We start from the raw sequence: 8,036 nt of genomic DNA on the forward strand, positions 1-8,036 counted from the left end.
TTATCCACGTTGAATTCCCTTATATTGTAGGTTAAAATTACAAATTTGTTGATGATTGTATTGTTGACTCAGTTACAGTGGCTTGCAAAAGTATTCATACCCCTTGAACCTTTCCACATTTTGTCACGTTACAACCACAAAACGTAAATGCATTTTATTGGAACTTTATGTGATAGACCAACACAAAGTGGCGCATAATTGTGAAGTGGAAGGAAAATGATACATGGTTTACAAATTTTTTTACAAATAAAAAACTGAAAAGTGTGGCGTGCAAAAGTTTTCAGCCCCCTTTACTCTGATACCCCTAAATAAAATCCAGTGCAACCAATTGCCTTCAGAAGTCACCTAATTAGTAAATAGAGTCCACTTGTGTGTAATCTAATCTCAGTATAAATACAGCTGTTCTGTGAAGGCCTCAGAGGTTTGTTAGAGAACATTAGTGAACAAACAGCATCATGAAGCCCAAGGAACATACCAGACAGGTCAGGGATAAAGTTGTGGAGAAGTTTAAAGCAGGGTTAGGTTATTAAAAACATATCCCAAGCTTTGAACATCTCACGGAGCACTGTTCAATCCATCATCCGAAAATGGAAAGAGTATGGCACAATTGCAAACCTACCAAGACATGGCCGTCCACCTAAACTGACAGGCCGGGCAAGGAGAGCATTGATCAGAGAAGCAGCCAAAAGGCCCATGGTAACTCTGGGGGAGCTGCAGAGATCCACAGCTCAGGTGGGAGAATCTGTCCACAGGACAACTATTAGTCATGCACTCCACAAATCGGGCCTTTATGGAAGAGTGGCAAGAAGAAGGCCATTGTTGAAAAAAAGCCATAAGAAGTCCCGTTTGCAGTTTTCTACAAGCCATGTGGGGGACACAGCAAACATGTGGAGGAAGATGCTCTGGTCAGATGAGACCAAAATTGAAGTTTTTGGCCTAAATGCAAAGCGCTATGTGTGGCGGAAAACTAACACTGCACATCATCCTGAACACACCATCCCCACTGAAACGTGGAAGTATCATGCTGTGGGGATGCTTTTCTTCAGCAGGGACAGGGAAGCTGGTCAGAGTTGATGGGAAGATGGATGGAGCCAAATACAGGGCAATCTTGGAAGAAAATCTGTTAAGAGTCTGCAAAAGACTTGAGACTGGGGCGGAGGTTCACCTTCCAGCAGGACAACGACCCTAAACATACAGCCAGAACTACAATGGAATGGTTTAGATCAAAGCATATTCATGTGTTAGAATGGCCCAGTCAAAGTCCAGACCTAAATCCAATTGAGAATCTCTGGCAAGACTTGAAAATTGCTGTTCATAGACGCTCTCCATCCAATCTGACTGAGCTTGAGCTATTTTGCAAAGAAGAATGGGCAAAAATTTCAGTCTATAGATGCGCAAAGCTGGTAGAGACATACCCCAAAAGACTTGCAGCTGTAATTGCAGCGAAAGGTGGTTCTACAAAGTATTGACTCGGGGGCTGAATACTTTTGCACGCCACACTTTTCAGTTTTTTATTTGTAAAAAAATTTGAAAACCATGTATCATTTTCCTTCCACTTCACAATTATGCACCACTTTGTGTTGGTCTATCACATAAAATCCCAATAAAATACATTTACGTTTGTGGCTGTAACGTGACAAAATGTGGAAAAGTTCAAGGGGTATGAATACTTTTGCAAGCCACTGTGTGACACAAGCAATATATTGGCTTTTGGTGTGACTAATAATGAGTTCTATGTGGAATCTGCACACTCTGTTACCACTGGGACAGATGAAGGTTGACGGGATGGATGGGTGAGTTGACTGGATTGTTGCATGCTGCTTATTCTGCTTGGAATCTATGTGCCCAGTGAGAGACAAATTACTCTGACTTTCCAGATGCTGCTTTGTTTGATCAGTGGTGAGTTTGGGATAACTGAATGAATATGATCAAGCTGGAGACAGTGTAAAAAGATTTGTCAAGCTGTTTTCTGGATTGGAGTTATTATGGGAAATTGGATAGGATATGCCCTTTTTCTTTGGACCAAAGGAAGCTGAGAGGTGGCATGATAGGTATATAAAAATGAGACGCCTGGATAGGGTGGATAGAGAGTGTCCATTTCCTATGAGAGGTTTCTAAAACTAGAGAGCCTGGATTTAAGCTAAGAGGGAGTAGTTTAAAGGAGACCTGAGGGTAGATTTTACACACCAACTACTTGGTATCTGGAATGAGTAGCCCAAGGTGGTGATGGAGTCTGGAAGAAGAACAACATTTAAGGGACATATTCACAGGTCTTTAAATGGGCAAGGAATAAGGAATGAATGCAGGCAAGTGGAATTAATATAGAATGGCATGATGGTTACCATAGATGTGGTGGGCCAAAGGGCCTGTTATTCAGCAGTCTCAACTCTATGAATTATTGTGGTTGTTACTGTACCAAAGGGTTTTGAGGACACCCTTGAACTATGAACAGAAAATTTAGGTTCGAGTTTTGAAAATGACTCGCCATGATAGAGTTCAGGGTACAATGTCTGAAATCAGGCATGCAGATGATGTGTGTTGGAAGGAACTGCAGATGCTGGTTTATACCTGAGACAAAGGCAGGGAATGCTGATGTAACTGCGGGAAGACTGAAAGATAGAGGTGGAGGGCGGGAGGAAGGAAATGGAGGTGAGAAAAGTCCAGAACAAATCAGGGTCAGCAACAGATTACCTCAGGAAGGGTGGAGTCCATTGTTGACTGGGGATGATGTGCTACACTGCTGAGTTGTAAGCTGCCCAAGCAAAATATGAGGTGCCGTTCCTCCAATTTGCGTGTAGCCTCACTCTGACACTCTGACTCAGGACCGAAAGGTCAGTATGGGAATGAGAAGGGGAGTTCAACTTTTTGGCAACCGGGAGATCGCATAAGCCAAGGCGGACTGAGTGTAAGTGTTCGATTGGCAAGTGTACTCTTGGTCTCGCCGATATATAATAGCCATCACCGGGAGCACCAGATACAGTAGATGAGGTTGGAGGAGGTACAAGTAAACCGATTCACTTATCCCTTCCCACCCAAGCCACCTCCTCTCCAGGGACTTTCCTGCAACTGCAGGAGATGCAACACCTGTTCCTATACCTCCTCGATTTCATCAAGGGAGCGTGACAGTCTTTTCAGGTGAGGCAGTTCAATTGTACCTCCTCCAACCTCATTGTTTTGCCTAGCCTCCCAGTATTTTAAATGATTTTGCGGAAGTAACTTTGGTGGTTGCTGAGTGTTTGCTTTGATTCAGCACAGTAAATCGTTTATACCACCAATCCAAAGAATGTAGCGGCACAAGAAAATGTAGATGCTGAAATCTGTAGCAAACAAAGAGTGGGGAGCTCAGCACTCGGGCATCACCTGTGGTGGGAAATGAATAGTTGGGGTTTTAGGTCAAAATTCTTCATCTGGACCAGATGAAGGGTTTCGACCTGAAACATTCACTGTCTATTTCCCTCCACAGTTGCCTGACGCACTGAATTCCTCCAGTAGTTTGTCTTGCTCTAGATTCCAGCATCTACATCTCTCTTCCTCCAGGAGTTAACCAGGGTTTGGTGCTCAAAGAGTTTCTGACCTAAAACATTGACTATGTTCCTCTTGTCACAGATGCTGTGTTTCCCAAGTATATTCTGATTTTATCTCAGATATTCAGCAATTTTTAAGATTTGTTTTTATTTTCAACATTTACACTTGCTTCTGTACTCTTTAACCTTTTTACATAATGCTGTATATCTATCTATATATCATTATGGCACTCTGCATTTAGCAGAATTAATGCTAGATAGTGAAGATGTTTGCTGAACGGAGGCCGGTTCTCTGGGACATTAGCTGAGAAGCTCTATAATGGTGAAGAAACTTATTGATTGAAAGGTGGAAATCTCTATTCTATTTAAAAACAAAATTGTAAAAGTTAATCTCACACCATTCACAACTGAACGAGTATTGAATGAGAGTCCAAACCCAAAATGTCACCTATCCATGATTATACTCAAGTATGTTTTAGGAAGGAACTGCAGACGCTGGTTTAAACTGAAGATAGACATAACATGCTGGAGTAACTCAGCGGGATAGGCAGCATAGCTGGATAGAAGGTATGGGTGACGTTTCAGTCTGAAGAAAGGTCTTGACCCGAAACGTCACCCATTCCTTCTATCCAGAGATGCTGCCTGTCCCATTGAGTTACTCCACAGTTTTGCATCTATACTCAAGTATGGTTGATTTGCCTGGTTTTTCCACTGTATCTTGGTCCATTTGACAATAATAATAAATTAAATAATTATGTTCCTCTCCTCATCCATGAAGCTCCAGGACACAAGGCATAGAAAAACTCAAGAGAATATGTCTTCTTAGATAAATAGTAAAATTGGCATAATTCGTGGCATGTGGCGTGTGCTACATTATGGCTGTAGGCACCTGGCTTGCTCTTTTTAAAAATCCGGTGGGGTTAAAATTAACGTGATTAGTGAATATATGCTTTTTCACTTCAATTGTGTTTAGTGCGATTAAGGTGGAAACCAAAGTTACAGTTCAGTATAATAACTTAAGTATAGCTTTCAGCTCACCCTTGGATGAATATGGCCAATTCTCTTTCAATTGGAGCACCGGGAAACTGCAGTGCTGATTATAAACCACATGAACCCTTTGAATGTTGTTGGAGAAAGAATGTTCCAAAGGAAAATAAGGTTGGATTCAGCAGAAAACCATTAAGTAATTTGAAGTTTCACATAATCATGAGGGTACATTAGTCAAAATTGAGTATGAATAATTGAAGATAATTTATATTCAGATGTTTATTCAATTCAATTCAATTCAACTTTAATGTCATTGCACAAATACTAAGTATGGGTACAACGAAATGCAGTTTTGCGTCAGTCCGTAGTAGTAGTGCATATAGAAATTTAAAAAAAAGAAGATACAGAATAATCAAAAATACAGAATAATTAAACAATGGGGACGGAGGGACCGGAGAAATCTATCGGCGGGACTCCGAGTTCAGCAATGTGATGATATAATTGTAGAAGCTGTTCCTCATCCTGCTGGTACGAGACCTGAGGCTCCTGTACCGTCTCCCTGATGGGAGGAGGGCAAACAGTCCATGGTTGGGGAGGGAGGGGTCTTTAATGATCTTCCCAGCCCGTCTCAGACACCGTTTTCGGTGGAGGGCATCCATGGCAGGGAGCGGGGCACCGATGATGTGCTGCGCGGTTTTCACCACCCGTTGTAGTGCCTTCCTGTCCGCAACAGTGCAGCTGCTGTACCATACCGTGAAGCAGGTGGTCAGGATGCTCTCGATGGTACAGCGGTAGAAGTTGGTCAGTATCTGGGGAGAAAGGTGGTCTTTCTTGAGCATCCTCAGGAAGTAAAGGCGCTGCTGTGCCTTTTTGATCAGCTTGGAGGTGTTGAGGGACCAGGACAAATCCTCCGAGATATGTACCCCGAGGAATTTGTAGCTGGCGACGCGCTCCACCTCAGTCCCGTTTATATGGATGGGGGTATGACTGCCTCCTCTGACCTTCCTGAAGTCGACAATAATTTCCTTCGTCTTGGAGTTGAGGACGAGGTTATTGTTGGCACACCAGGTTGTCAGGTGCTGGACCTCCTCTCTGTAGGCTGACTCATCGTTGTCACTGATCAGTCCTACCACCGTGGTGTCGTCAGCAAACTTAATGATGGCGTTGGATCCGTACTTAGGGATGCAGTTGTGGGTAAAGTGGGAGTAGAGGAGAGGGCTGAGCACACAGCCCTGTGGCACGCCGGTGTTCAGTGTTATAGTGGAGGAGGTGAGGTTGTTGACCCTAACAGACTGGTCTGTTGGTGAGGAAAAGTAACTATGTTTGATTATATTTGCATCTGTGGACATATGCTGCTTTGGGTATGGTTGTGCATGAATGGACTGAATGTTGCCTTGGGCTGGTAATATTTGGGTCCTTTGGCATTCAGGTGAAGAAATACATTTTGTTTTTTGTCTCTGACACAATGTTAGAGTTTTTATGCTCAGTATTTCTTCATGTTCAGAGACATTGGAAGCTCCCATTAAGAGTTTTTAAATTGCCTATGAATTCAGTGCACATTTTACTGATTAAACGTAATCGAATGATACATTTTGTATAGTTTATTTCATTTAACCAGTAATTAAATAATAACCGATAATACATATTGTAATTAAAAATCCGGGTACTTTCTTTTGAATAATGCACCATCTGTGATCTTTGTGCAAAATAGATTGAAGTCACTGTGGTCATGATCCCTCTCAAATCCTCCATTATTTACAAGGCACATTAACAAAGATAAACATTCTAAGATGCATCACGGCAAAAGAATAAAGGGACTAAACAAATTGTGCGTATCTTACTTCTTTAAACAGAATACAAAATTAAGAGGCCCTCTTTAAATCTTGACAAGGGCATTATAGATGTATGGAAGTTTAATGAGTGAATTTTACACCTTTGGCCCTTATCATGATGGATGGGTTAAATTAATGGATGTGGAAGAATTATGAATTTGAGTACAATATATATCAAATAGTTATGGGTCTCGGGCACATAGCGAGATACAGGGACAAAGCGATGGAAGTATTAAAAGCAAAGTTGAGCTTTTTAATTTAGTTTATATTTGCTACTTGTATTCTTACTGCCAGAATGGGTCTTATCAATTCTGTTACAAAACGTATCTTTCATGTGTATGGAGCAGAATGTGCAGTTATCCATATTGGAAGGAAGGATAGCGAAAGAGAATATTGTTTAAATGTAGCGAGAATATAGAATGTTGCCGGACAGATAGAGATATGTGCCCTCCTGCATGAAGCAAAGAAAAGTAGCATGTTTAGGGTGTTTGGCACATGAATATAAATGCAAATAGAATATTGGTGTTTATTGTACAAAGATAGAGAAAACTTACTACATCTATAGAGGGGATTGGTGAAATTATACTTTAGAGTACTGCGTATAGGTTCGTGTCCTTGGTTACGGAGTATACATTTGCATTGGAATTGGCTCAGATAAGATTTACTTGCTCAAAACACCAGGTGCTGGAAGAATTCAGCAGTTCAGGCAGCATCTGTGGAAGTAATGGACAGGCGGTATTTCAAGAGTCTGAAGAAGGGTCCCGATCAAAATGTTGTCTGTCCATTCCCTCCACAGATGCTACGTGACTCACTGAGTTCCTCCAACACTTTATGTTTTGCTCAAGGTTCCAGTATCTGAAGTTCCGTGTGTCTAAGGTTTAGTTGATTCCTGGGCTGTCTTTTGAAGCAATTTTGATCAGATTGGGCTTCTACTCTCTGAACATGAGAAAGACCAAAGACGATCTTATTGAAACTTAAAGGATTCTGAAGGTGCTTGGCAAGTTAGATGCTGAGGGAGTGTTCCCCTTGTGTGATAATCTAAAACTAGGGAGCAGAGTTTCAGATTAAGGAGTCACCCATTTAAGACAGAACAGGAGGAATTTATTTTCCGAGGAGGTCATGAATCTCTTTCCCCAGAGAATTGTTGTTGCTGAATCTATGGATATATGAGATTTTGCTGTAAAGTAATCACACGATATGGGGCATAGGCAATAAAGTAGTGTTGAGGCACACATCAGATCAACAGAGAACAGATGAAATATGAGTCATGTGCAGGTTTTGTTGTTCCATTCAAAAATATCCTGGCTGTACTGATGTCAGTTTACTTTAGTCTCAATGATACAATACAAGGAGCAAGTGTTTCAAAATAGAGTTTTCTCAAAATGGAGAAAGGAAAGAAACAGGAGCAGGAACTAGGCGATGTTGATGAGTTTAGTTTTCCAGGATAGAAATGTCTACTGTCTGGCTAATTTTCAACTGTGAAAAAACATGATTAACATTGAAATGTTGAAACTGACATGAACCAGAAACTCTTTCAATGTGTTCTTTGTATGGGGTTGCCTTAAGCAATGGTTTAGAAGTGCAGTGGACAGGCATTCCTCATACAGTCTTTGTAATAGAATCTCTATTCTACCCAGAACATTATTGCCAATAAATGGCCAGTTTGACATGGCTGGTATCTATCTCTGGCTCC

The sequence above is a fragment of the Amblyraja radiata genome, chromosome 10 (genome assembly GCF_010909765.2).
Source record: "Amblyraja radiata isolate CabotCenter1 chromosome 10, sAmbRad1.1.pri, whole genome shotgun sequence".
Taxonomy (NCBI): domain Eukaryota; kingdom Metazoa; phylum Chordata; class Chondrichthyes; order Rajiformes; family Rajidae; genus Amblyraja; species Amblyraja radiata.